Source organism: Cibotium barometz, chromosome 7 (assembly GCF_041138505.1).
Source record: "Cibotium barometz isolate CiBa-2024 chromosome 7, ASM4113850v1, whole genome shotgun sequence".
In the NCBI taxonomy this organism is placed as follows: Eukaryota; Viridiplantae; Streptophyta; class Polypodiopsida; order Cyatheales; family Cibotiaceae; genus Cibotium; species Cibotium barometz.
The window spans coordinates 56,059,873-56,087,094 of NC_141052.1; the positions used below are offsets into that span (position 1 = coordinate 56,059,873).

Here is a 27,222-nt window from a genome sequence, read left to right on the forward strand (position 1 = left end):
TCTAAATGCCCAATCTAACCAAGGTTACTAATCCTCCAAGTGAGGAATATCACCAAATGGTGTAAGTGCTACCCTCACCTTCTCCCATAACAGTACATATTCATGTGGAACCCGAAAATATTGATGGATTTTTCGAAAAGACAATAAGTGGCCTCTACGTGGCAACAAAGAATCTGGAATTCTCACGAGTCCCAAATGAGCCATTCTATTGAATTTTGGCCGCTTAACAAGTTTGTCAGGCCACTCCAGAAGTCGTGAAGTAGCCAACACCTCACTTGCCATAGAATTCAATTGCAACCGTTGATCTGAAGGCTTCCATTTAGTGTGTGCCAACACCTCCTTCCATGAGATCATCAAATGAGAAAGGAGAGGTGAAGCCACCACTCGAACCTATTGGGAACCATTCACTACATCCCACCATGTACCATCAATCTTGGTATTACCATGCACAAGTGCGACCTCCTCTATGAGGGCCTTAGCCATTACCACCCATGGCTCTTGAGGTACACACATATCTTGCAATAAAGGCCATCTCCTAGCGACCATATGTAATCTGACATCTAATAGGGCTACCCCCTTCCACTCCTCTTTGAAGTAGTAACATGTTCCCAAGAAATTCACGTATTTCCTACTCATTTCCATAGCATGAATCGAATTGACTGTTGTATCTGATGCAAAGCTTTGCTCGTCCATGGCAATAAAGGCAAGAAAAAAGATATCATGCTAATCATAATGGATTGTGCCACTTTAGGCGAAACATGCATAGGCCAACCCTGAGATTTCCAATACACAAGCTTATCATTTATCCCTGCAGAAATCCATGCCAACAAAGCTTGTGAATCAACATCAACTCCAATCAGGTCCATTCCATCCTAAACCAAGCAAATCGCTCTCGGTACAGATTATTAGAGCAAATTTTTGCATATTAATGCATAACCCTGAAGCAAGATGAAAAGTATCCCAACAGCCATAGCCTTCTAAACAGTATCTCTTTGAGCCTTAAGGAACATGAAAGAATCATCTGCCAATGCCTGGCCGACCATATACTCTCCACTTGGAAGTGTAAGCCCTACAACTTCACCGTCGTCCACTAGCTTATCTAGTCAAGATAAGATTGGATGTGTAACAATTGCAAACAAGAGAGGGCTAAGTGGGCATCCCTGTCTGACCGATCTCGTCAAATGAATGGGCTCAGTCACTCCACCATTAATCATAAGCCTAGCCACTGCACATGTTGGCTAATAGTATAAATCAAAGAAGACATGCGTGGGCCAAATCCCATAGCCTACATAAGCTATGAAAGAAAATACTAACTAACGTGATCATAAGCCTTTTCAATATCCAGTTGAATCATAACCAACTCTTGCATCGAGTCCCTTGCATAATCAATTTCAATTTGTACATTCAGTATATTATGCAAAATATTTTAACCTTTAATAAATCCATATTGCCCGTGGATGAATCAAAGTAGGAAGAAAACATTGCAATTTGTTGGCCAAGACCTTTGCAAATATCTTATACATGGCCCCCATCAATGTGATTGGTCTCCATTGACATAGATCAACTGGGGATGGAACTTTAGGCAGTAAACGTACAAGCCCAATCTTCCAACTGGCAGGCAGCATGATACCTCTATTCCACACCTCTTGAAAAATAGAAGCCAGAGGGACCTTCAACTCATCAACATACTTCGTGAAAAGCTCATTGGGGAGCCCATCCCATGTTGGACTTTTCCCTTTAGGTAAATGCTTCAACACAGCTTCCACCTCATCCTCAGAAATATCTCTTTCCAATTCATTTACAGAAACATTTGATACCCGGTGTGACGAACCAAGTGAAACAAAGACTCTCTAGCTGCAATAACATCACGATATATGACCTCATGTAGACCCAATAAATGGCGATAAAAGTCCATACACACATCTAGAACACAAGCAGGATCAGTAATCAATACTCCTTGACTATCTTGCATTCTGATAATATTATCACGTGCATGCTTTTGCTGCAAATGAGCAAAGAACATATGTGACTGACAATTAGAATCCATTCGAGCCATAAGCTTATATCTCACATATTGATTCTCATGCAATGTTGCAACCTGATGGGCCAACCAATCAATAGCTATCTCAATGTCAAGGCAAGAATCGTCCTCTTGAACCACCTGGTTCAAATCAACCAAGAATGATTATAGGTTCCGCAACTTCTCCCTAAAATATGATGCATTATGAATCCCATACTGGCAAACAAGATTTTGAATACTGAACATATAACACTCCCAAGCTGACATCCCAACAGAGATTACATGGCCTCAAAAGTTGTAACACCTGTAACATAAACTGATGAAAAACAATATGCTCCAAGAAAGTATGGTTAACCTTAAGAGGAGCCTTTCCCAACAATGGCATATAAGCATCCACATAATGGCTATGCATCTCCGATACCAGAGGGAAATGATTTGACAAAATATGATTATATTCCACCTGCATGGACAATATCTCTAGCAGAAACAAATCATGCTGGCAAATATACATTTGGTCCAGAGGAGCTCTTGTACCCGCGTACTGTTGAGAGGCATATGTAAATCCTCTCTCATGTGCGTGTAGCCATGACCACATATCTTGTTTCAAAACTTGATTGGCAAATACATTCCAGTTGAGCCTCTCTGGCCCATCCATAATAGAGTGAGGTGTAGAAGCATGCTCCGGCAATTCACATACATTAAAATCACCCAACACAAAGCCAGGCCTAGCGTTGCACAAACACAATAAATCATCTCATAACTGACAACATTGTGCAACACCATTAGGAGCATACAGCCCCACAAGCCATAACGTTTCATCCATAAACTCCACTTCCACAATAATGAACCGCCCTTGGACATCCTGCATAACCAATGATGGGTTAAACTAAGATTTCATTGCAATCATGACCCCTAATTGTGTAGTGGGGTGCCCACTATGAAACACACGAAATTCCTTGTAATCATATCCTTGTTCAGCCATAGAATGTTGTTTATGCTCCATAGCACAAAACATATCCCATTAACCTCGAAACACAGTACGCCACATGCGATAATTCTTAGATGGTGAACACACACCTTTTACATTCCAAAGAGCAATCTTCATAATCCATCAAAACAGAAAGCTAATCAATGAGAGGTACCACCATCGACCTCTCTTTCCTTAAAATATTGCATACGATCCTCGATGCCTTCTCTCTCCATCTGTTTCCATACTCTTCATAGCAAAACATCCACCCGTTCGTTCTCACCTAAAGTACGGGTGTCACTAGGTGATGCATCCTGTCTCCACTTGACATCCGGACACTTCTTATCCTAGGCTGAGACCATAGCTCCTTTTTTATCAAATAGAAGAGAAAAATTTGCCTGATTTTGTTTCGTAACTCGAGGTCTCAGATTATACCGAGAGTGTGATACCCTGCCTTGGTTATCTTGCTCTCGAGTCCATCTTGTGGCAATAGGACGAAATGATGAAGAGGCACCATGACCATCACCCACATTTTGATTACCACCAATAGAAGTAGTTGTTTGGTGAGCGCCTCTCTTCGCCACCACAAGCCAAGGTCTATCTTCTGTATATGCCAAAACTTGTTTACCTTTATCTACCACTTGCTCACTTTGTTTTGCCACTTGTTTGCCCTTCTCTGTATTCAAACCACATGGCAAAATAGGAGCTAATGTATCCTTATGAGTCAAACCCTGGGACACATTCGGTTGCGGGGATGAGTATTCACCTCCTCTGGACACTTTGAAATGAAGTGACCCATTTTCCACAACGGAAGCAATGGCCTACAAATGATCCCCACTTTAATTCGAAATACAAAGGTTCAAATCCATCGACACATAACCTCAATTGTTGAGGTTGGGGCTTCCAAGTATCCCACGGCATGCAAACCCTGATTTTATTCTTGGATGACATTCTGGGCTCCACCAACACCTCCCCAATAGTACGCATGGCAAACGGTAACAATTCCCATATAGTTGATGGAAAATCTACAACCTCCAACCAAATAGGGCATGCTTGGCGCAACATATCTCTATACTCTTCGCTCCAGGGTACAACACGCACCAACTGTCCATCTAGAAATAACGGGACTTTCTGCATAACCAAATCTCGAACTTCTTTGGATGAGAATAGGACCTCATAGAATCCTCCGCGACTATCAAAGATCTTCTCCACAAAATTACCATCTAATAAATCATGTAACCAATCTATAATCCTATTGAAGAATGGAATTCATCCAATAAAAAAGAAAAATGCAACCTTGTTATGAAAGGATTCCACTTGTGCCACAAACCGCCATGTTTCCACTTGGGCATCTACCACTTCCTCTATTGGGCATCTACCACAAACCGCCATGTTTCCACTTGGGCATCTACCACTTCCTCTATTGGAACCTTGGCAACCCTAACATGATTTGCCATCACATATGGTTGCAAAATCTGATTAGCTTATGTAACTTAAAAGTGAAAAGCCACCTCATGGTTCTCTTCCTGAGGTGCATCAAGAAGCAAGGTATCTTGAAGCATTCGACCAACCTCCTTCTCTCCATATTCACCACCGATCAATCTCTACCTTTTAGCTTGATCTTCAGACTCGGGCTCTGGCCCTTCACCCTCAACTTCTCTACATCTTCTGTTGAAACATGTGCCTCTACAAAATCAATATCTATGGTTCCTTGACTCATTTCCACAGCTCAACACCGAAAATTAATGCTTCCACCAGAAGAAGGAGAAGAGTTACGTTTCGGCCCTACAAACAAAGAGGTGAAGATCCACTACCCAGATGGAAAATCTGTCTGCACGAGGGGCTCCGAAAGGGGGGGTAAAACTTCAGCATAACTGCTGGAACCGCTTCATGCTCACCCACAGAGAAATTAGGGCAAACACAAACACTATGCAGGCTATATATCTGCGTGCGGCCGTGATCACGAATTCTTCCTTGCCCGGATGGAAAATTTGCCTACACAAATGGCTCTAATAGGGGGGTAAAATCCTAGCACAGCTTCACAGCTGTTGGAACCTCTCTAGGCTCACCCACAGAGAAATTAAGGCAAACACAAACACTATGCAAGCTCTCTCTTACAGAGGGGATCAGAGAGGGAGAGACACCTACAGAGGCAGATTACAGACTTCTTTCGACCAGAGATTGAGCAGTCAGGCCAACAGGCATTGCACAGCTAGCCCCAGAGTATAGCCGCACCAAAGGTACACTGATTGATCGGGCTATAGAGCTAGGGCGGTCCAGGCGCCCCAAGATGAGAGGCCCATCTCGACACTGGCGGAGACTACAACAGAGGATCAGGACCATACTGGCACGGCATGGGAGACGTCCAGTCAGAGTACTCACCATGGAGGACATTGAGGATATCTGCCATCGACCGATGAGAGACATCTTTGGATAGTGATGTGTATGATGCTTACCTTTGTTGCTAGAAATTTCCTCCCAGATGTTATCCATTAGGAGCTCCTAGTACCGTACTTTTCCTCATAGTTGTTTCAGTTTTAGTTAGTTGTTTAGTTGTTTTTAGCTTTTCTTACACAGACATTGTATCAGATCCACCAATTGTTGTAACCTTTTTGGTCTCATAGGTCATTTTGGCCTTCTAAAGACGTTAATATATCATTTCATTTCATTTCATTCTCTCTCTCTCTCTCTCTCTCTCTCTCTCTCTCTCTCTCTCTCTCTCTCTCTCTCTCTCTCTTTCTCTCTCTTACACGCACAGCTCTCTCTCACTCTCTGTTGGAATTAGGGTTGCAGGAATGCACACACAACTTCAAGAAGATGAGGAAGCTTGAGCACAACACAGTAGTGTATTATGAGTGCCAAAAATGAAAGATAACAAGCCCTAGAAGATAATGGGCGTATATACAATGCACGGGGGAAAAAACCTCCTAGTGAGGGAAAAAGTGCCCCGGCGGTCCTAAGTGTGTTCACACACATCACTACTATAATATGGTAACAAATCCCCCCTGGAGTGATGCGGTGAACAAGAGCTAGCACTCATGTATAGGGAAGTGTCTAGCTATGTGGACGAATCCACAAAAGGGAGTAAGCCCAAAGCTTTGCGAAAAGCTTCGAACTTCTCACGAGGCAGAGCCTTTGTGAAAAGGTCTGCAAGGTTATCCTGCGTTGGCACATAAGCCAAACTGATCTCTCCTGCAGAGAGTCTCTCCCTGACATAATGGTAGTGCACCTCAATGTGCTTCGTACGAGCATGGAACACTGGGTTCCGCGCAACTGCCAATGCGCTCTGACTGTCAGTGAAGATGGTGGTGGCAGATGGCTGCCCAACACCCAAATCAGCCATAAGGCGTCTGAGCCACACACACTCAACCGTAGCTGTGAAAGCTGCCCTGTACTCAGCTTCACAACTAGAAGTGGCCACAGTAGGCTGCTTCTTGCTCAACCATGATATGCATGAGCTTCCAAGCATGAAGCAAAAACCACTTGTGGACACGCGTGTGTCATAACAACCAGCCCAGTCAGAATCTGAAAAAACATGTAAATCTGGCGGCAATGATCCCCCCTTGGGATAAAACAACCCAAGATGCCGAGTACCACTCAAATAGCGAAAGATACGCTTCACTGCCTGCCAATGCTTAATGCCTGGGCTATGCATAAATCTGCTCACCTGTGAGACTGCAAACTGAATGTCTGGCCTCGTAATGCATACATAAATGAGGCAACCAACAGCTGTCTGATAGAGTGTGACATCAAAGTGATCTCCAGCATCATGAAGACTCAACTTCAAACCTGTCTCCATTGGAGTAGCAATAGGCTTGCAGTCTTCAAGGCCAAATTTCCGCAACAATGTTTCAATATACTTTGTCTGACACAAAGCAATTCCTCCATCACACTGCTTAAATTGTATCCCCAAATAATGATGCAAATGCCCCAAATCTGACATCTCAAAAGAGGCATTCAAATCAGCCTTAAAATCAGCAATATGACTCTCATTTGGTCCTGTGAGCAGCATGTCATCGACATAGAGAGCAATGATTAGATGTACACCATCCACACGTTTAACATACAAAGTGCTTTCTGTTGGACTATTCTGAAACCCATGTGCAGTCAAATATGCATGTATTTTTTCATACCAAGCTCGTGGAGCTTGCTTTAAACCATATAAAGCCTTTTTTAACCTGCACACTTTGTTTTCCTGCCCTCTTTGAACAAAACCACGAGGCTGCGATACATACACCTCCTCATGCAAATCTCCATTTAAGAACGCAGTCTTTATGTCCAGCTGATGTACATTCCAACCATTATGAGCTGCTAATGCACAGATGCTACGAACAGTGGTCATACGACATGTGGGAGCAAAAGTCTCATCAAAATCAATGCCCTTCTCTTGAGCATAACCTTTTGCAACAAGCCTAGCCTTATGGCGATCCACTGTGCCATCAGGCTTACGCTTCAATTTGTATACCCACTTAGTGCCAATGGCCTTCTTGCCAGGGGGCAAGTCACATAAAGACCATGTACTATTCTTCATAATAGCATCGTATTCTGCTTGCATAGCAGCCATCCAATTTTCTGAACTTTGTGCCTCATCAAATGAAACAGGCTCACTTTCATCGCACATACTAGAAACAGCCAATGCATAACAATCTGACGCATAAGAGGCACCATGAGAGCCAGAACGAGTGCGACTAGACAAAGGGGCATCCAACTTGCTGTCACGCAAAGTCTGCACCAGCCATCTAGGCATATTCCTAGAGCCCTCAATCTCTTGTCTCTCATCCTCAAGTGCATCATGCACATCTGCATCAGATATAGGCTGATCTGTGCCATCATTTAAAACCTGCATAGGCTGAAAAACTGCCTCATGAGGTATTGCACTTGACTGTGCACCACTGAAAAGAGGCAACAATGTATCATAGACATCACGTGAGCTGATATCTGTCTCCTTAGTACATGAAACCAAGGGCTGAACTGCATCTTCCACAAATACAACATCACGGCTAACCAAAATGCGCTTTGTCTGTGGATGATACAAACGATAGCCTTTGCTCTCAGCACTATATCCAACAAAAATACATTTGACAGCTTTGTCATCCAATTTTCTGCGATGTTGCACAGGCACTAATGCATATGCCAGGCAACCAAAAACACGTAAATGGCCAACAGATGGCTTGCGGCCATGCCAAGCCTCATATGGAGTGACAACCTGTAATGCTTTGGTGGGACACCTGTTTAGTACATAAGTGGCACACATGACAGCCTCAAGCCAAAAACCATGTGGTAGACTTTGACTCTTAACCATACATCTTGCCATTTCCATGAGAGACCTGTTTTTTCTCTCAGCCACACCATTTTGCTGTGGTGTATACGGCACTGTACATTGGTGTTTTATCCCACGCTCAGCCAGAAATGCATTAAATTCTGAAGACATATACTCCCCCCCTCGATCTGAACGGAGGGTGCCCATCTTACTTTCTGACACATTTTCAGCCATAACCAAAAACTGTTTGAAGCACAAAAACACTTCGGACTTTGCCTTCAAAGGATATACCCATGCATGCCTGGTAAAATCATCAATGAAAGTCACGAAGTAAAGGTAGTTTCCAAATGATGGAGTTTGCATGGGTCCACAAACATCACTGTGAACAAGCTGCAATCTGCGTTCAGCTCTCACTGATCCATCTTTGGGAAAGGAAGCACGCTGCATTTTACCCAATATGCAGCCCTCACAAACATGCTTGACAGGTGCCTCAAGCTTAGGCAAAGAAGACACCATTTCAGATTTCTGCAGGCGCAGCAAACTTGCAAAATTCAGATGACCAAAACGTGCATGCCACAGTTTTGCATTTGAAATAGCCTGCGTATCCATAATAGCACATGCTGAATCCTCTACACATTTGCCATCCATATTGAGCTTATACAGCCCTCGACATAGTGAACCAGATGCTACAATGATGTCACCACAAGAGAGATCATGAACAGTACATCTGTCATCCACAAATTTTACAACCAAACCTGTTTTGGCAAATGCGGAGACTGACAGCAGATTCTTTTTGATTCCTGGCACATACAATGCATCAAAAAGTGTAAAGGTGTTGCCATTTGCAACATTCAGCACAATCTGTCCAACTCCTTTAACGGGATAAGAGGAGTTATTGGCACAAGTGACAGTATTCCCTGTGGGAGCAGACTCAAGGAAAGTGAATAAACTGCGCTGCGAGGTGATATGCTTAGTGGCACCACTGTCAAAGTACCATACATCTGAATCTACTGCAGACATACATGTGTCATGCAAAGATGGGTCATAACTGCACTGCGCATTGAATGCCCATTCTGTATCTAGCACAACATTAGCAGATTCATTGTTAGAAGGAGAGGCATCTGCAACAGCCATACCAGCCTCTTTCTTCTTAGCCTCTTTCGCAGCCAGCTTAGGACACGCTTTGATGACATGATCATTTCCCTTACAGTACTTGCAAAATGTCTTCTGTTTGTCACCCTTCTTCTCATCTTTGTCTTCCTTCTTTGGTTGCGCAGCATTTGCAGATTTCTGCTTACTAGAAGAAAAGCCAGCTTTACCTTTCCCGCTTCTCTGACTAGCACCGAAAGCTTGATCTGCGACACGCATAATATTCCTGTTTTGCCTTGACTGGTCTTCTTGCAGCAAAACAGAAACTAACTCCTCAAATGATAAGGCATTGGGATTGCCTTTCATCATCAAGCGAAGAGTGGAAGCAAAACCCTGATAAGAATCTGGTAGACCATTCAAAACAGTCTGCACAAGTGAACTGTCTGACAGGATTTCATCTGCAGAAATGAGCTGCTCTTTGAAATCCTTGATCTTTGTCAAAAAGCTATCCATAGAATCACCTTCGTTCATATGCTCATTCTCCAACTGTTTTCGGAGGTAAGCAACACGAGCCTCATTTCTTGCCTGATACAATGTGGCAAGTACATCCCAAGCATCCTTAGAAGTCCTGCAGGAGCGAATATGTGGGATAATGGTACGTTTGACAGACAGCGCAATCAAGGCATGAGCCTGCGCATCTCTACCATCCCAACGAATCTGCTCTGCTGAAAGTGGTGGTTCTCGAACAGCTGCTACAGCACTTGTGCCTGCACCATCATCAACAGTACCTGTTTCTGATGTGTTTGCAGCATTTCCAGCCACAATAGGACGTGCATCAATACCCTGCACAATATTCCATAACCCCTTTGCTACCAATACATGTCGCATCATATATGCCCACAATGGATAGTTGGTGCCATCCAACTTATCCTCAGCAGCCAACATGCGGAATACATCATTGTTGTCAGCCATGGCCAATGACTGTACTACTAGATGTAAATGCTGTCTGCAAGAGGTAAACCTGTATAAAATCGACCTGTGCTATATAGCACAGCCCAAAACAGCGAATGGGCACCTGTCCTGCAGATTTTAATCTTGACAGAAAATCTGCACAGTAGGACGATTTTGCCTGCGCAGTACTTGGAATGCAAAAACGGAGGGCGAAATGACTTCAGATCAAAATTCTGAAACGACCTGGCCCTACGGGCTCTCCCACGGCATATACTAACCTGCAGACGCTCGTGAAACCTCGTTGCAATCGGAGGAGATGAAGCGGCAGGTGCCGGTGATGCTGCCCGGGAGAAGGAAGCCTGCTCTGATACCAATTGTTGGAATTAGGGTTGCAGGAATGCACACACAACTTCAAGAAGATGAGGAAGCTTGAGCACAACACAGTAGTGTATTATGAGTGCCAAAAATGAAAGATAACAAGCCCTAGAAGATAATGGGCGTATATACAATGCACGGGGGAAAAAACCTCCTAGTGAGGGAAAAAGTGCCCCGGCGGTCCTAAGTGTGTTCACACACATCACTACTATAATATGGTAACACTCTCCACCTATGCTCTTGAGGAGTTTTGTACATAGAGGGGGTTGACAATAAACCTTGGGAAAACCAAGGTGATGATTTTCCATACATCACGAGGAGTGATGAGAGGCACAAGGATTATGTACCGAGGTGCTAGGTGGAGATGGCGAGCTCATACGTATATCTTGGGATCATATTCACTAGCATCGGAGGGTGCTTTTCCATGCAATGGGCATCACAACACCAGTTGACCCGAGGATATGCAGCGCTAGCTTTACTAGAGAGACAATGCCACCAGTCTCACTTTCAGGAACCCGTACAAAGGGGTGGCTTTTGACACCTTGGTCACTCCAGCCATGATGTATGTTGCACTAGGATGGGCCCCCAACCTATCTTCATATGACTGGTGATAGATTGAGAAGCCCCAAATCCTTATGCTCTCATGGATGAATCATCAGTGCCACATGAGATTGTACGAGCAGAGTTTGCTATAGTATCCATGGTGATCGAGGCCCTATTTCACACGACCGCCTTCATACAATCACCTTCATATAGAGAGTCACAGCCATGGACTTGAGCTAACTCCCCGCCACGCCCTCCTGGAGTCATCCAAGCAGATTGACACTCATGGTCATGACCGCTCATGGTATGCAACGACACTACACTGGTTCTCACAGGATGGGCTAAATATGGATAGACTCCCCCCTTTTCAGTATGATGTGGACTCGTCGCACTACAAACTCACACATGTAGAGAGGAACTGCGTACTAAGATATGATCTACTGCAGATGCATACGCGACAGACATGGATTGATCCTGCAAAGCCTCTAAAGACAAAGATGCAGTTCTATTGAGACCACTTTCTACGGCTCTCTGAGGATGGGTTCATACACAGACCCGTCTATATGGACACATATATGTCACATGCTATGAGAGTGACCATTGGGAAGCTTAGAGTATTCTCACATACCCTTGAGATTGAAACCGGCCGACCTGCACAGATACCCCCAAAGGCCAGATTATGTAGATTATGCCATAGGGAGGTTGAGTATGAGGAGCACTATGTATACAGATGCCCAGCTATGAGAGTGACCATTGGGAAGCTTAGAGTATTCTCACATACCCTTGAGATTGAAATCGGTCGACCCACACAGATACCCCCAAACGCCATATTATGCCATGGGGAGGTTGAGTATGAGGAGCACTATGTATGCAGATGCCCAGCTTACTATGAAATAAGAGGGAGATGCCATTGCTTATTCAGAGAGGGGTTCGGCCCACTTAGCCAAGTGATGGGTTATCCAGACCAGGGATGCTTGAGATTGTTCCTCCTGGAGATACACAGACACAAAGAGAAGACCCTTTCAGGCATAGTTGATACGACCCAGCTCATCTCAGCCCATAGATCACTAGCTTTTTTAGTCCCATGGTGGTGATAGCCCCTTCACCATCAACAGCCCCTTCATCATCGGCAGATCCAGAGCCTCACCCACACTACTAGATGTGGGCTTACCACATCGAGAGCTAGGGACGTCCGAGCCACTTGGAGGCCACAACTACCAGGTCCTCGTCCACATCAACCGCTCCAGGCACAAATTGATGATATCTTGACATGCCACCATAGAGCAGGGCTAGAGGCCTCTGGGTGTCCGCCAACTGAATCCAGATTTGGGAGATCTTCTAGCCCCATATCCGATGTATGACCTACTACATCCACCCACACCCCACCCACATCCTCTAGATGGAGATAGCTAGCCTACATTTCATTCTTGTACATTCTATAGCATGCTAGATTTGCATTGAGCACAAATATAGCTACCCCTCCACCCCCACAAAAGTTTGAGTTGGGATATAATAATTTTCTGTTTTGTTATGTTTTTCATTTTCCATGATACCTAGAGAACATGGACACACATTGTATTTTTAGATTTTGTCTCATAGGCCAATTTAGCCTTTTAGTAGATGTTTAATATGCTCTCTCTCTCTCTCTCTCTCTCCAAGCTATCAGCAACCCATCATCTCTCTCACTGTCTCTTGGATCTCCTACACACAAACTCAGTTCTCTCTCTCTCTCTCAAACACACACGAGTCACACGACATACACGCACTATCTCTCTCTCTAACACACACACATATATGAGCACACGATATACATGCACAATTCTCTCTCTCTCTCTCTCTCTCTCTCTCTCTCTAACACAGACACAGACGCACTCTCTCTCTCTCTCTAACACACACACATATGTGAGTCACATGACATACATGCACAATTCTCTCTCTCTCTCTCTATCTCTCTCTCTCTCTCTCACACACACACACACACAAAAAAAAAACTCATTTGTAGCTCTCTCTCTCTCTCTCTCTCTCTCTCACACACACACACACACAAACTTATTTGTGGCTCTCTCTCTCTCTCTCTCTCTCTCACACACACACACACACAAACTCAATTGTACATGTCTCTATCTTCTCGCTCCTATCAGCAACATGACACGATCTCTCTCTCCTATCAGCATCACCGATTCATTTGCATAGAGCATTTAGGATAAGCTTCACAACTAGTGATTGGACCCTGGCACTCACATCCAAAATCAATACTAGTGCAACATGCACTTCATGCTATGAGTTGTGTGCAATGTATAGATAACCCAAAAGGTTGAACGTCTCTCCACCTTCTTCACACCTTCTCTCTTTCCATGCCAAGTGCAGCTCCTAGCTTGCGGCCCTTATGCTTTGCTCTCTCTCTCTCTCTCTCTCTCTCTCTCTCTCTCTCTCTCCAAGCTATCAGCAACCCGTCATCTCTCTCTCATTCTCACTTATTCTCGGATCTCCTCTTCTCTCTCTCAGGAGAGCCTGCGAGATCTGGGACTATGCCCCAGAACAGATGGTATGATGACGAGTGCAGAGCCCTATACTCACGGCTCCGCATACAGAGAGCCTTGGGAGCCATCATAGAGCAGGAGTCGAGGAGAGAGATGAGGAGACTTACTCGCCGCAAAAGGCGGGCCTTCGCAGAGATACAGGAGCTAGAGATCTTTCATTTCTTCATGAGTAGAGATAGCCCTATCTCATGGCGGCACTTCAGAGAGCCCCGGACACCGACACCCATTGCAGACCCACAAACATGGCACACATATGCAGAGGGCCTATACCACGCCCCACAACAGCCACCTATACCTCAGCCCACAGGAGCCTCGACCTACCACCACAGCTAGCTTCTTTACCCACTCGATGGTAAAGGAAGCTATCGCCGCCTACAGCATGGACGGGCCACCGACCATATGGGCCTACAGGATGGGCCTACAGCATGGACGGGCCACCGACCATATGGGCCTACAGGATGGGCCTACAGGGTGAGCATCTCATATATGCAGTAGATTCTTTGGCTCCTTTTCTTGCACACATGTTTAACAGGGCACTAGCAGAGGGTTTGCCTGCGGAGTGGACGATGCACACAATTGTGTCGATCCACAAAACAGGGGATATGCTCGATCCGAGCAACTACAGGACGGTTATGGTTGGCCACGTGTTGGCCAAACTCTATGGTGCAGTGTTGGAGCAAGAGCTGAGCTTATATGCGGAGCGAGCAGGTTTACGCTCATCAAGGCAGGCAGGCTTCAGGAGAGCTTTCTCTACCACTGACCATGTATTCACTTTGAGATGTATGATTGATCAGGCCAGAGTGAGGAAGAGAAAGCTCTATTGCTGCTTTGTGGATTTCCGCAAGGCATTTGACACAGTACCACGAGAGAGGCTCTTTCAGCGCCCGCAGTCTCTTGGCATACCAGCAGATATGACATGGGGCATCTATGCATTATATGAGCAGGTTTTTGGGCGAGTCAGATGCCCAGGAGGTATGTCCGAGACTATTGCTAGCACCATTGGTGTGAAGCAAGGATGCCCACTTTCCCCCACGCTATTTGGGTTATACATTGATGAGGTAGCTGACTTCATTACACGGGGAGGCGGAGATGGAGTTGATCTAGCAGGTACCTCAGTACATATTATGCTTTATGCTGATGATATTGTATTAGTGTCTGAGTCTCCAGGAGGTCTACAGCAGCATCTACATGCACTCAATGATTTCTGCACATAGAGGGGTCTTACTGTGAACCTTGGGAAAACCAAGGTTATGGTCTTTCATACATCGAGACAGGGCAAGAGTCAGCTGACATTCACTCTCGCAAGACGCCAGGTGGAGGTGGTGACATCATACGTGTACCTAGGGGTTACCTTCTCTGGCAGCAGCCACGCGCTTCACCATGGGTTCAGCACCCAGAGCCAGATTGACATGGGGATATGCAGCATTGGCTATGCTAGAGAGACAATGCCACCAGGCACATTTTCAGGAGCCCCAAACGAAGGGGTGGCTATTTGACACATTAGTCACACCGGCGCTGATGTATGGAGCAGCGGTATGGGCGCCAAGACTTGCTACCCATTGGTGGGCACATATAGAGAGACCACAGGCCCTCATGATGGCACGCATGATACGCAGCAAACCGTCAGCACCTCATGACATTATCCGAGCAGAGTTTGCTGCGCCTCCTATGATGGTAGAGGCCATATTCCAGACTACATGCCTGCTAGACAGATTCAGAGAGATGCCACAGGATAGATTGTCATACAGAGCTTTTGAGGCATCTAGACAGCTCGCTGAGGCAGGAGACAGAGGATCATGGTATGCACGGGTCACACATTGGTTCTCACAGAGACATGGATCATCTACCACCATTCCAGTATGACAGGGATGCACCACATATCTGTCTCTCTCATAGTGAGAGGAACAGAGTATTGAGACAGGACCTATGGCAGCTCTTTACACGAGAGACATGGATATCACCTACACAGCCTCTTCCACCGAAGATGCTATACTACAGAGATCACTTCATGAGTATCACTGATGATGGATTTATAGAGAGGCCTAGATACATGGAGGGATTTTTACCACACGGCTCCCGAGTAGCTATTGGTCAGCTTAGAGTCTCATCACATCGATTGGAGATCGAGACTGGCAGAGCAGCACGGATCCCCCGAGAGGAGAGGGTATGCAGATTGTGCAGAGAGGAGGTGGAGAGTGAGGAGCATTATGTATGCAGATGCAGTACATATACAGCCATCAGAGAGAGATATGCCATTTTATTGAGAGAGCCACATTCCCTACGCCAGATCTTTGAGGCAATACTGGGGAGATTCATTCTAGACATACAGCGTCACAGAGAGACATCATTACAGGCTCAGACAGCTCCAGAGGGGGGACGACAGACACAGATTACTACATTTTTTCAGAGATCCACCCCACTCCCAGCCCCTATATAGCAAGGAATTACTCTCCAGAGAGCAGAGACACTCAGAGCCTGCAGGAGACAGAGGACACCTGGCTTTCGGACACCACGCCTATACCAAAGAGAGATGACAGAGATCAGAGCTCAGTTTCACAGAGAGGGTGCGGAGCGACTGGCTCGCTTCAGAGCAAACCCAGGCATGTTCTTCAGGGAGCTGTGGACACCCCCTTCATTGATGTATACCATTCTATACCCCCAGTATGGTACAGGATGGAGCTAGCTAGGTTGCATATCATAATTGTATACTCCATGCATATAGCTTTGCATTCTCCTAGTAGTAGAGCTCCATCACCTCCCCCACTCATTGTACTTATTGCACACCCAGATTCAGCTTTTTCAGTTCAGTACTTTTTCATTGTGTTGGGATGACAGAGGATACCCCACACAGGTACATTGATTTGTCTCATAGGCCGAGTTCGGTCTTTTGGAAGACGTTAATAAAATCTTTCTTTCTTCTCTCTCTCTCTCTCTCTCTCTCTCTCTCTCTCTCTCTCTCTCTCTCTCTCTCTCTCTCTCTCTCATTTCTCTCTCTCTCTCTCACACACACACACACACATGCAAACTCATTTGTAGATCTCTCTCTCTCACAAACTCAATCGTACCTCTCTCTATCTTCTTGCTCCTATCAGCAGCATCATGAGATCTCTTTCTTGTCTATCAACATCATCGATTCATTTGCATATATCATTTAGGCAGAGCTTCACGCGACTGGGGATCGAGCGCTTCATGCTATGAGTTGTGCGCGATGTGTAGATAACCCAAATGGTTGCGCGTCTCTCCACCTTCTTCACACCTTGTCTCCTTCCATGCCAAGTGCAACTCCTAGTTCGTGGCCTCTACCCTCTGCTCTGCTGCTCCACTATTGCCATGTCTTGCTTTCTTTGATGCCATTGCTTCCTTGCCTTAGCCTTGCTTGTCTTGCGCACATATGTATGTGTGTGTGTATTATTCAAGTATTATTCTCGATAAATTCAAAGAGCACACATAAGGTCTAAATTGTTTTTATATGCCGATTTTATGATCCATTAAAAGAGCACCACAAATAAAACTCTCTCTAAACCTTGAAATTCTACAAGGCCTCTATCGTAAAATACACATTAATCTCCAAGAAAGTAAAATATACACTAACAAACTAAATAAATATTCATTTAACTTCAAAAATAATAAACTAAACCTTAAAAAAATAAAACCATTCATTCAACTTTAAAAATGATATACTAAATCTTTAAAAAATCCTGTTACTCTAGCAGAATTTCCTCTCTCTTTCCAAAACATAATTGTTTAGCTAGCTAAAGAATTAAGATGACCAGTTAGGGTTTTTTTATGGAAAAGAAAAAGAGTTTTTTAAAATAAATGTAATATTTTTATTCTAGTTGTGATCTGCATACGCTCTCTCTGTTTTTTTTCGTGAAATGGTGTTTTATATTATATGTAAAAAAGTACATCAGCCACATGGCTCACACAGAACCTATGGCCCCAAAAAACCCCCCACAAAAGATCCTCTAAAGGATCATGACCATGCAAACCTGTACACTAATAAGAAAGCCTCCTAGCCAAATAAGCATCCCAGATAAAAGCATCAAAGATTAGCCAGCCGAGCCGCCATAGACCATAACGAAATAACATCTGCATCCAGTAGCTGAGCTGAGAGAAGAGAAGAAAACTGCCAAAGCAGCAAACCGCGGATACGTAGAATGTGCCCATGTATTCCAGACAAGGAATCAAAGATGAACCCATTCCGTGTAGTCCAAATATGCCAAAGTCCTTTCCATCTAAGGAAATGGAATATCACAAGGTGACTATCCGAAGTAATTACTTGAGGACAAATCCCAAATATCCACTGATGAGCCGAAATAGTAGACCTCTCTACTGCCTTCCAAACGCAAGAGACAAAAGACCAAATCTGACGGGCCACTCGACAACTCATGAACAGATGCATAACTGTTTCAGTGCATGTCGTGCAGAAGAAGCAAGAGGCCAATGTAATTTTACGACGGCTGAGCTGATCCCGTGTAGGTAACCCTCCCACCAACATCCTCCAAATGAAAACCTTACCTCGGTAAGGGAGTTTAGACTGCCAACCATGCATAAGAGTTTTCTGCCACCATGATTTAGACTTGTGCAATCCCCACACCTTATTGGCCTTGGCTAAAACCCAATCTTTCTCTGATACGAGCTTATGATAGACCTGGTTAGCTGAAAGTGATATCAAGTCACCAGATTTACATAGTGCCCAATCAAGCCAAGGCTGATCTGCAAATGGCCGAGGCAATGGAGTAAAAGGCTCAACTGCATGCATGATGTCAACCCATAGGGGCTGAAATGTCCAAGGAACCCTAAAGTGTTGCCGAATACGACGAAACTAATATGGCCTGTCATCACGACCAGGTATCACAGCATCTCGGATTCTAACCAAGCCTAACTTGACCATGCGGTTGAGTTGTATGCGTGAAGCATCTCTGTCTGGCCAAACAATGACACGCGACTCCACAAATGTTTCGAACTGCAAAGAGTTCAAAAGTAGTCTTTCATGACCAGGATCCTACCGAGCCAATAGTAGAACTTCATGCCAAGAAAGGAGAATATGCGATAAATGTGAGATGAACGAATACGGACAGGATGAGCCGCATTCACAATATCCCACCATGAAGCCTGCACACGTGTCCGTCCATGTGACAATCCCTCCAACTCAATCAAGCCATGAGCCATGAATACCCAAGGCTGCTCCTGCAAACACATATCCTGAAAAAGCGCCCACCTACGCGCCACCATATGCAAGCGGACATCCAGTAAAGTAACCCCACCCATTCTTTTGGGCGTCGTAATGTGATTCCAAGCTATCCATGTTTGACCCATAATATTTCCTTGCCTCTTCCACAGCATAAACCGAATGGGAGCAACCAAATGGAGAAGAGATTTGTGCATCCAAGGTAGCAAAGGCAAAAAATAGGAAATCATGCTAAGCATAATAACCTGAGCTACCTTAACCCTCACGTGCATAGGCCACCCTTGAGCTTTCCAATACACAAATTTATCCGAGATCCGAGCAGAAATCCAAGCAAGAAGCGCTTGGGGGTCCACATCCACACCCACCCAAGATGACGAACAATGTCTTCTATATGCACCACATGGCCTTGCCACCCTAATGCCTCAAGATCAAATTCTGTGCATACAATGAGGGCTGATTTTGTTGAATTTATTTTCAGCCCAGAAGCCAATGCAAAATTATTCCAAGCTTCCATTGCTCGATCTATATTGGCTTTTTCGGCCCTGAGAAACATAAAAGTATCATCCGCAAGGGCTTGAGCAACCAATTGCTTGCCATGAGGGAGATGCAAACCAACCACTTCACCATGCGATGCCATAGCATCTAGGCGAGATAACATAGGATGAGTGGCAATGGCAAAGAAAAGAGGGCTAAGAGGACAGCCCTGCCGGAGAGAACGGGTGAGAGAAATACCATCCGAAAGTCCTCCATTGAGCATAATCCGCGTGATAGAGCCAAAGCCAAGTAAATGCACCAAATTAGCCATTTTGGGACCAAAGCCCATGGCTGTCATTAACTGAGAAAGGAAAGACCAGCTGACATGATCAAAAGCTTTTTCAAGATCCAGCTGCACCATCACAATCTCTTGCTTCTTTGCCTTGGCATAATCCACTCTAATTTGAACATTAAGAATATTATGCAAAATATTCCTGCCATGCACAAATCCATATTGATATGGATGAATAAGAGTAGGAAGCACCTTCTGCAAAGCGATTGGCAAAAATTTTTGTAAAGATTTTACACATAATACCCATAAGTGAGATCGGGCGCCATTGAGCCAAAGAAGTAGGCGAAGGGACTTTGGGCAACAAATGAAGTATGCCCAACTTCCAATCGGCAGGCATATATCCCTCATCCCAAACCCTTTGACAAATAAGCGTCAAAGGCTCTACAAGCTGATCAGCATATTTTCGGAAAAACTCATTTGTCAAACCATCCCAACCAGGGCTCTTTCCCATGGGAAGTTTGGAGAGAACAGCTTCCACTTTCCCTTGAGTAACAGGAGCATCAAGCTGAACCGCCACATCAGGGTCAACTTGATATCGTACTTCAGCAAACAATGACTCCCTTGCAGCCAGCCAGGACAGCCGGCGAGACATCCTCTCGAGGGGCAAGCAAATCTTCATAAAACCTGATGCAATGCTGAATAACCTCAGAAGGTTGAGTAACAAGGTTGCCTTGGGCATCCATCAACCTAACAATATTCTCACGCATATGTTTTTGATGCAACTTATCATAGAAGCGATGAGATTGACAGTTAGCATCCTGCAAAGCATCAAGATGTGCAAGTAGTTTAAAGCAAACATATTGTGCTTCCTGCACCCTAGATAGCTCCTTTTTCAGCCATTCTATGGCATCCACAACTTCAGCATCCATAGAGTCAGTAAACATGAACGCCTGCAAGCCCTTTAAAAGCGACTCAAGAAGAGCCACATGCTGTTTTTGTATAGAGGCATTAGCAAGACCATAATGCTGCGCTAATTTCCGAGTGTTGGTAAGGAACACTTGTTGGAACTAAGTGCTCACTAGGAGTACTTTTACTAAATGCTCACTAGGAGTACTTTTAGTCTTGGCACTCAAGGATTTATCCCATATGCACTCATGCTCAGCTCTTGTACTTTCCCCCTATATATTCAAGGGGTCACATCAATGGAAGTATCTCAGTGTGTCTTTGTCTTCTCTCACTTCAGTTTCCAACTTTTGTCTAGCTCACCATGTTTCTAACATGGTATCAGAGCAGGTCTCCACCTAGCTTCCCTTTCAGCCCTAGCTCATCTTCCATCCCTTCTGCGTAGCTCTCAAGCAGCGTGCCAGCGTTTTACTTCTGCAGCCCGTCATATCAGTCAGCAGCGCCTTCGTCTTACGTCATATCTGTCAGCAGCGCCTTCGTCTTGTGACTCGCGAGCCTGAATAAGCAGTAGAGTGGCTTCCACGAGCCAACTTTCTTTGGTTCAAGCGACAGCCGCCCAAGGCTAAGATATTCCTTGCTGTGGTCGCAGGCACTTTTACACTGGTCTTTATCCGATTCGTGGTTCAAGACCATGACAACCTCTTTTTTCTTCTGCAAAAACCCTAATCTCTGCTATTCTGTGTCCGCATTCATATCTTTTTTGCAGAAAGCCATCTAATCGAAACCCTATGTGCTTCTTGATCTCCCGGCCGCCTCAAGCTCATAGCCCCCGAAGCAACACCATCGTGGAGAAGGAGCCAGAGATTATGACATGGATTCGAGATGCAGAACGAAGAGGGCGAGAACATTGATCTCTACAAGAAATGTTCTTCTACAAACCGGTCTGTAAAAAAACTCTTCAATCTTCACTACGATTCTATTTTGCTGATTAGTCTTGCGGGTTAGCTAGACATACCATTTGGAAGGCTGTCGCAAAATGAAGTGGCCCCAAATGCTGTCCAGCAGACCTGCGCTTTCAAAAGTGGAGGAATGATGCTTTCATTTTATCTCAGTCATTCATATGCTCTCTTTTCATGCTAAGTTAACCTCTCATCTATCTTCTTCAGTCTACACTCTATCTTTGTACGGGATTAGACACTGCCACATCTCACGAGTGGTAAGACCTTCCCAATGGCTGCTACATCTACTCAGTCATTCCTATCCATTGATAAGTTCAATGGGCAAAATTTTCATACTTGGCAAATGAAAGTCAAGTATCATCTTATGAAAGAAGGTCTTTGGGATTTCATAAAGAAGGTTTCAGACGATAGTGCTGGAGATGGCTCACATATTGAGCAAGTCATTATTACTGTAACAACCACATATCTTATGGTCCTCTCTCTGTCTTTGAAAACCACCTCTGGTCACCGATGATGTAGGCCATGTGGATCTATCTGTCTTTGAGCCCATCTTTGAGGTCCATCTCTCAATCTGTCACTCAGTCTGTCAACAATCAGTCATTCTCTTGTCTATATGCCTATCTTTTGTGGATTAGTTACCCACATGTCTTTGGCATTTTGTCTATGTCCCCATCTATCATCTAGTTGCCAGACTCTCTAATGTCTATCTGACAGTCTCTTTGTCTGTGAGACCTCATCTACTAGCTGATTGTCTATGTCTAAGTCTATGATCCATTTCTGTCCCTACCCTTGTGGACCCATATGAGGATATCACTTGAGGAGGGGTGTCTTAGGATCTTGTCTTATGTTTCTGTCTTTCAGTCTTAGTCATTTTATCTTGGCTTGTCTGTCTGTCTAGTCATCAGTTATCAGTCTCTTCATCTTGCCTTATTATCTATCTTTGTCATCTGTCATCTTGTCAGTCATGTCCTCCTAGTATCACTTAAGGAGGGTGTTGGAACTAAGTGCTCACTAGGAGTACTTTTACTAAATGCTCACTAGGAGTACTTTTAGTCTTGGTCATCTCAGTGTATGCCATGTGGCACTCAGGGATTTATCCCATATGCACTCATGCTCAGCTCTTGTACTTTCCCCCTATATATTCAAGGGGTCACATCAATGGAAGTATCTCAGTGTGTCTTTGTCTTCTCTCACTTCAGTTTCCAACTTTAGTCTAGCTCACCATGTTTCTAACAACACTGGCCAAGCATGATAATCAGCCATGGACACTCTTGTGGAGAAATGTCGTATCAACTGACGCATATAAACATCAAAAACTTCATGCTCCAAAAAAGTGTGATTTAAGCGCAAAGGCAATCGTCTCAACAAGCCTTTATATGCATCTACAGGATGATAGACCATTTCAAACACAAGCGGCCAATGATACAACAAAACCTGTTGCTGATCAACCATCATAGTAAGAACCTCTGGCAAAAAGAGATCTTGATGTAAGATATACATCCTATCCAATCTAGCATAAGTGCCCCGAAACTGTTGTGAGGCATAAGTGTAACCCCTTTCATCTGGATGCAACCAAGACCACATGTCTTGTTTTAGCGACTTTGCTGCAAAAGCTTCCCACGCCATTCTCTCCGGGCCATCCATTACAGAATGAGGCGACGTGGCTTACTCCTTGGAGACACACATATTAAAGTCTCCCATCACAAAGCCAGGGTGAGAGATTGAAAGAGCACACAAGTCATTCCACAGCAAACGGCGTGCACGAGCATTATTTGGAGCATACACCCCTAACAACCATAAAGGCATATCATCCTAAACAATCTGTATCACTAGAAATCTTCCATGAACATCTTGAATCACAAGAGAAGGCTGAAACTGCGAACGAACAGCAAACATAACACCTGACTACGAAGCAGGATGTTCGCTGTAGAAAACATGAAACCCCTTATATACATAGGCTTTGCCAGCCAACTTATGCTGCTTATGTTCAACTGCACACAAAACATCCCAAACATGACAAAAAGTTGTACGCCAAAGCCTGAACTGCTTTTGGCGTGAAGAAATACCCTTTACATTCCATTGTACAATTTTCATAAGCCTTCCTAGAAAAGGAATCAACAAGGCCGTGTACTAGGCCCAGGACAATCTGCCAAATCACGAACCGTTTGAAGCATTGCATTTTTAGACATGGTATTTGTGATCTCAAACTGCCCTTGGAGTTCCCGAGCACGTGCCGAAGGGTAATGATCGTCCCATGGCAAGATGACCTCACCCTTCGAACCAAACACAAGAGGCAATTGTTGTTGTGCTTCTTTTGTTAGGCGACTTCTAGTAGGATAGCGTTCTACTCTATCCACCCCAAGAGCCCTTGTACCTTGAGAAAGTTGGCCTCCCGGCCTCTCAATCCTGGTCTGTTGCTGGGCACCTGAACCCAAAGAGCGACGAGCATATGTATGTAAGGGTCCCTGATGAGTACGCAAAGGCCCCCGCCAAACAGCATCTGAGAAATCCCCCCGCGGGGCAACAAATCGTGTCTTTTTACCACGTACTTCCACCCATGGCTGCTGAACCTCATTCTGAACATCCACATGTACATCCATGTGCTGGGCATCATGTAAAGGAGCATCATGCTCATCTTCCACGGGTAACTGCCCATCAACGATATCCTTGGTAGTAGCAACAACTTGTTCTTTCTTAGGACATTCGGAGACAAAGTGGCCCATCTCACCACATTTGAAACAGTGGCCAGCAAATGTATCCCGCCTCAATTCATACATTAAAGGTTGCAGCCCAGCCATATTGACACGCAAATGTGTCGGCCTAGGTCTCCTAGTATCCCACAACATGCATAGACGATTTCGGTTTCTAGATGTCATTCGAGGCACCACCAAGACATCACCGATAACTCGCATGAGACCTGGTAAAACACGCCAAAACATTGGTGGGAATTGTTTCACTTCAACCCAAACTGGGCAAGCCTGGCACAACATATCTTGGTACTCTGCCATAGGCTTCCACGGAACCACATGAACCAACTACCCATCCAAAAAGAGTGGCACCTGCTCCAAGACTGCCCTACGGGCTTCCAAAGTGCGAAAAAGTATTTCATAAAAGCCTCTCGGACCATCATAAATCTCCTCAAGTGCCTCAAGCGACACCAAGCGGCCCAACCATGCTCTAAGACAAGGCAACAACAACGGAATACGCCCAGTAAAGAAGAAGATAGCAGCACGATCATGAAAATCTGCTAGCTGTTGTAGCAACAAAGGAGTCTCCATGCATACATCAGCCACACCACCATTATCTACTACAGCCATTTGCATGCTATTTGCCTTCACATATTCTTGCAGAAGCTCACCAGTGATCTGCAACAAACGTGCAAACTCCGGAGAAGGTACCTGAGAACTTTCCTCTACATTCTCTCCAACATTCACCGGAGTGTAGCTTGCATCAACATCAAGCCTTTGACGTTTTTGTTGCTCCGAGGCATCTGAAGCATAATCCACATCCTTCTCGATCATCTCCTCAATAAGATCCATGTTAAGGCTATTGGCAGCCATGCCACCAACAGCAGCAACCGGGTCATCCAAATCCATGTACAAAAGCAAAGAAAACCCGTTCTCTCAAACCCTAATTCAGCACCTGAAAACCCTAATTCAGCACCTGAAAACCCTAATTCAGTAGCTACAAACCCTAAATCAGTAGCTGCAAACCCTAAATCAGCACCTTCATAGATCGATCCAAAACCTCTCTCTCTCTCTCTCTCTCTCTCTCTCTCTCTCTCGCGTGCCCTCGCCTCTCTCCTCGCGTGCCCTCCTCGCGTCTACATACGCTCTCTCTCTTTTTTTTCTTCTGTTTTTTTTCGTAAAATGGTGTTTTATATTATATGTAAAAATGTACATCAGCCACATGGCTCACACAGAACCTATGGCCCCAAAAAAACCCCACAAAAGATCCTCTAAAGGATCATGACCATGCAAACCTGTACACTAATAAGAAAGCCTCCTAGCCAAATAAGCCTCCCACATAAAAGCATCAAAGATGAGCCAGCCGAGCCGCCGTAGACCATAACGAAATAACATCTGTGTCCAGTAGTAGCTGAGCTGAGAGAACGCTCTCTCTCTCTCTCTCTCTCTCTCACACACACACACACACACACACACACACACTTAGTTCTCTCTTTCTTTTCCTGTCATCAGAGCTCAGTTTCATAGAGAGGGTGCGGAGCGACTGGCTCGCTTCAGAGCACACCCAGGCATGTTCTTCAGGGAGCTGTGGATACCCCCTTCACTGATGTATACCATTTTATACCCCCAGTATGGTACAGGATGGAGCTAGCTAGGTTGCATATCATGATTGTATACTCCATGCATATAGCTTTGCATTCTCCTAGTAGTAGAGCTCCATCCCCTGCACACCCAGATTCAGCTTTTTTGTTCAGTACTTTTTCATTTTGTTGGGATGACAGAGGATACCCCATACAGGTACTCCGATTTGTCTCTCATAGGCCGAGTTCGGTCTTTTGGAAGACGTTAATAAAATCTTTCTTTCTTTCTTTCTTTCTCTCTCTCTCGCTCTCTCTCGCTCTCTCTCTCTCTCTCTCCAAGCTATCATCTGACATCAACCCATCATCTCTCTTTTATTCTCACTCTCTCTCGAATCTCCTACATACAAACTTAGTTCGTTCTCTCTCTCTCTCTCTCTCTCTCTCTTTCTCTCTCTCTCACACACAAACTCTTATAGGTCAGATGTGGCCTCTAAAGGACGTTAATATAGTTCTCTCTCTCTCTCTCTCTCTCTCTCTCTCTCACACACACACACACACACACAGAGCTCTCTCTCACTCCCCACTTGTGCTCTTGAGGAGTTTTGTACACAGAGGGGGTTGACAGTAAACCTTGGGAAAACCAAGGTGATGATTTTCCATACATCACGAGTGAGAGGCACGAGGATTATGTACCAAGGCAGCCAGGTGGAGGTGGTGAGCTCATACGTATATCTTGGGATCATATTCACTAGCATAAGAGGGTACTTTTCCATGCGATGGGCATCACAACACCAACTGACCCGAGGATATGCGGCACTAGCTTTCTAGAGAGACAATGCCACCAGTCTTACTTTCAGGAACCTCGTACAAAGGGGTGGCTTTTGACACCTTGGTCACTCCAGCCATGATGTATGTTGCACTAGGATGGGCCCCCAACCTATCTTCATATGACTGGTGATAAATTCAGAAGCCCCAGATCCTTATGCTTTCATGGATGATCCACAACAAATCATTAGTGCTACATGAGATTGTACGGGCAGAGTTTGCTGCATCATCCATGGTGATCGAGGCCCTATTTCTGATGATCGCCTTCATATAAAGAGTCAGAGCCATGGACCTGAGCGGACTCCCCCCACCATGCCCTGGAGTCATCCGAGCAGATTGACACTCATGGTCGTGACCGCTCATGGTATGCAACGACACTAAACACTGGTTCTCACAAGATGGGCTACATATGGATAGACTCCCCCCTTTTCAGTATGATGAGGACTCCCCGCACTACAAACTCTCACATGTAGAGAGGAACTGAGTACTAAGATATGATCTACTGTAGATAAATACTTGACAGACATGGAATGATCCTATAAAGCCTCTAAAGACAAAGATGTAGT

The 27,222-nt window shown here is 44.9% G+C and overlaps 1 long non-coding RNA gene across 1 annotated transcript in view; it reads right to left on the reverse strand.

The window, feature by feature from the left end:
* Positions 1–1,382: 1,382 nt before the first annotated feature.
* The window catches only part of LOC147637214 (uncharacterized), a 33,207-nt gene continuing 7,367 nt past the window's right edge, over positions 1,383–27,222 (reverse strand). Inside the window, exon 2 of the long non-coding RNA XR_015266154.1 lies at positions 1,383–2,161. This is a non-coding gene — a long non-coding RNA (uncharacterized LOC147637214). The remainder of the gene's footprint in view (positions 2,162–27,222) is intronic.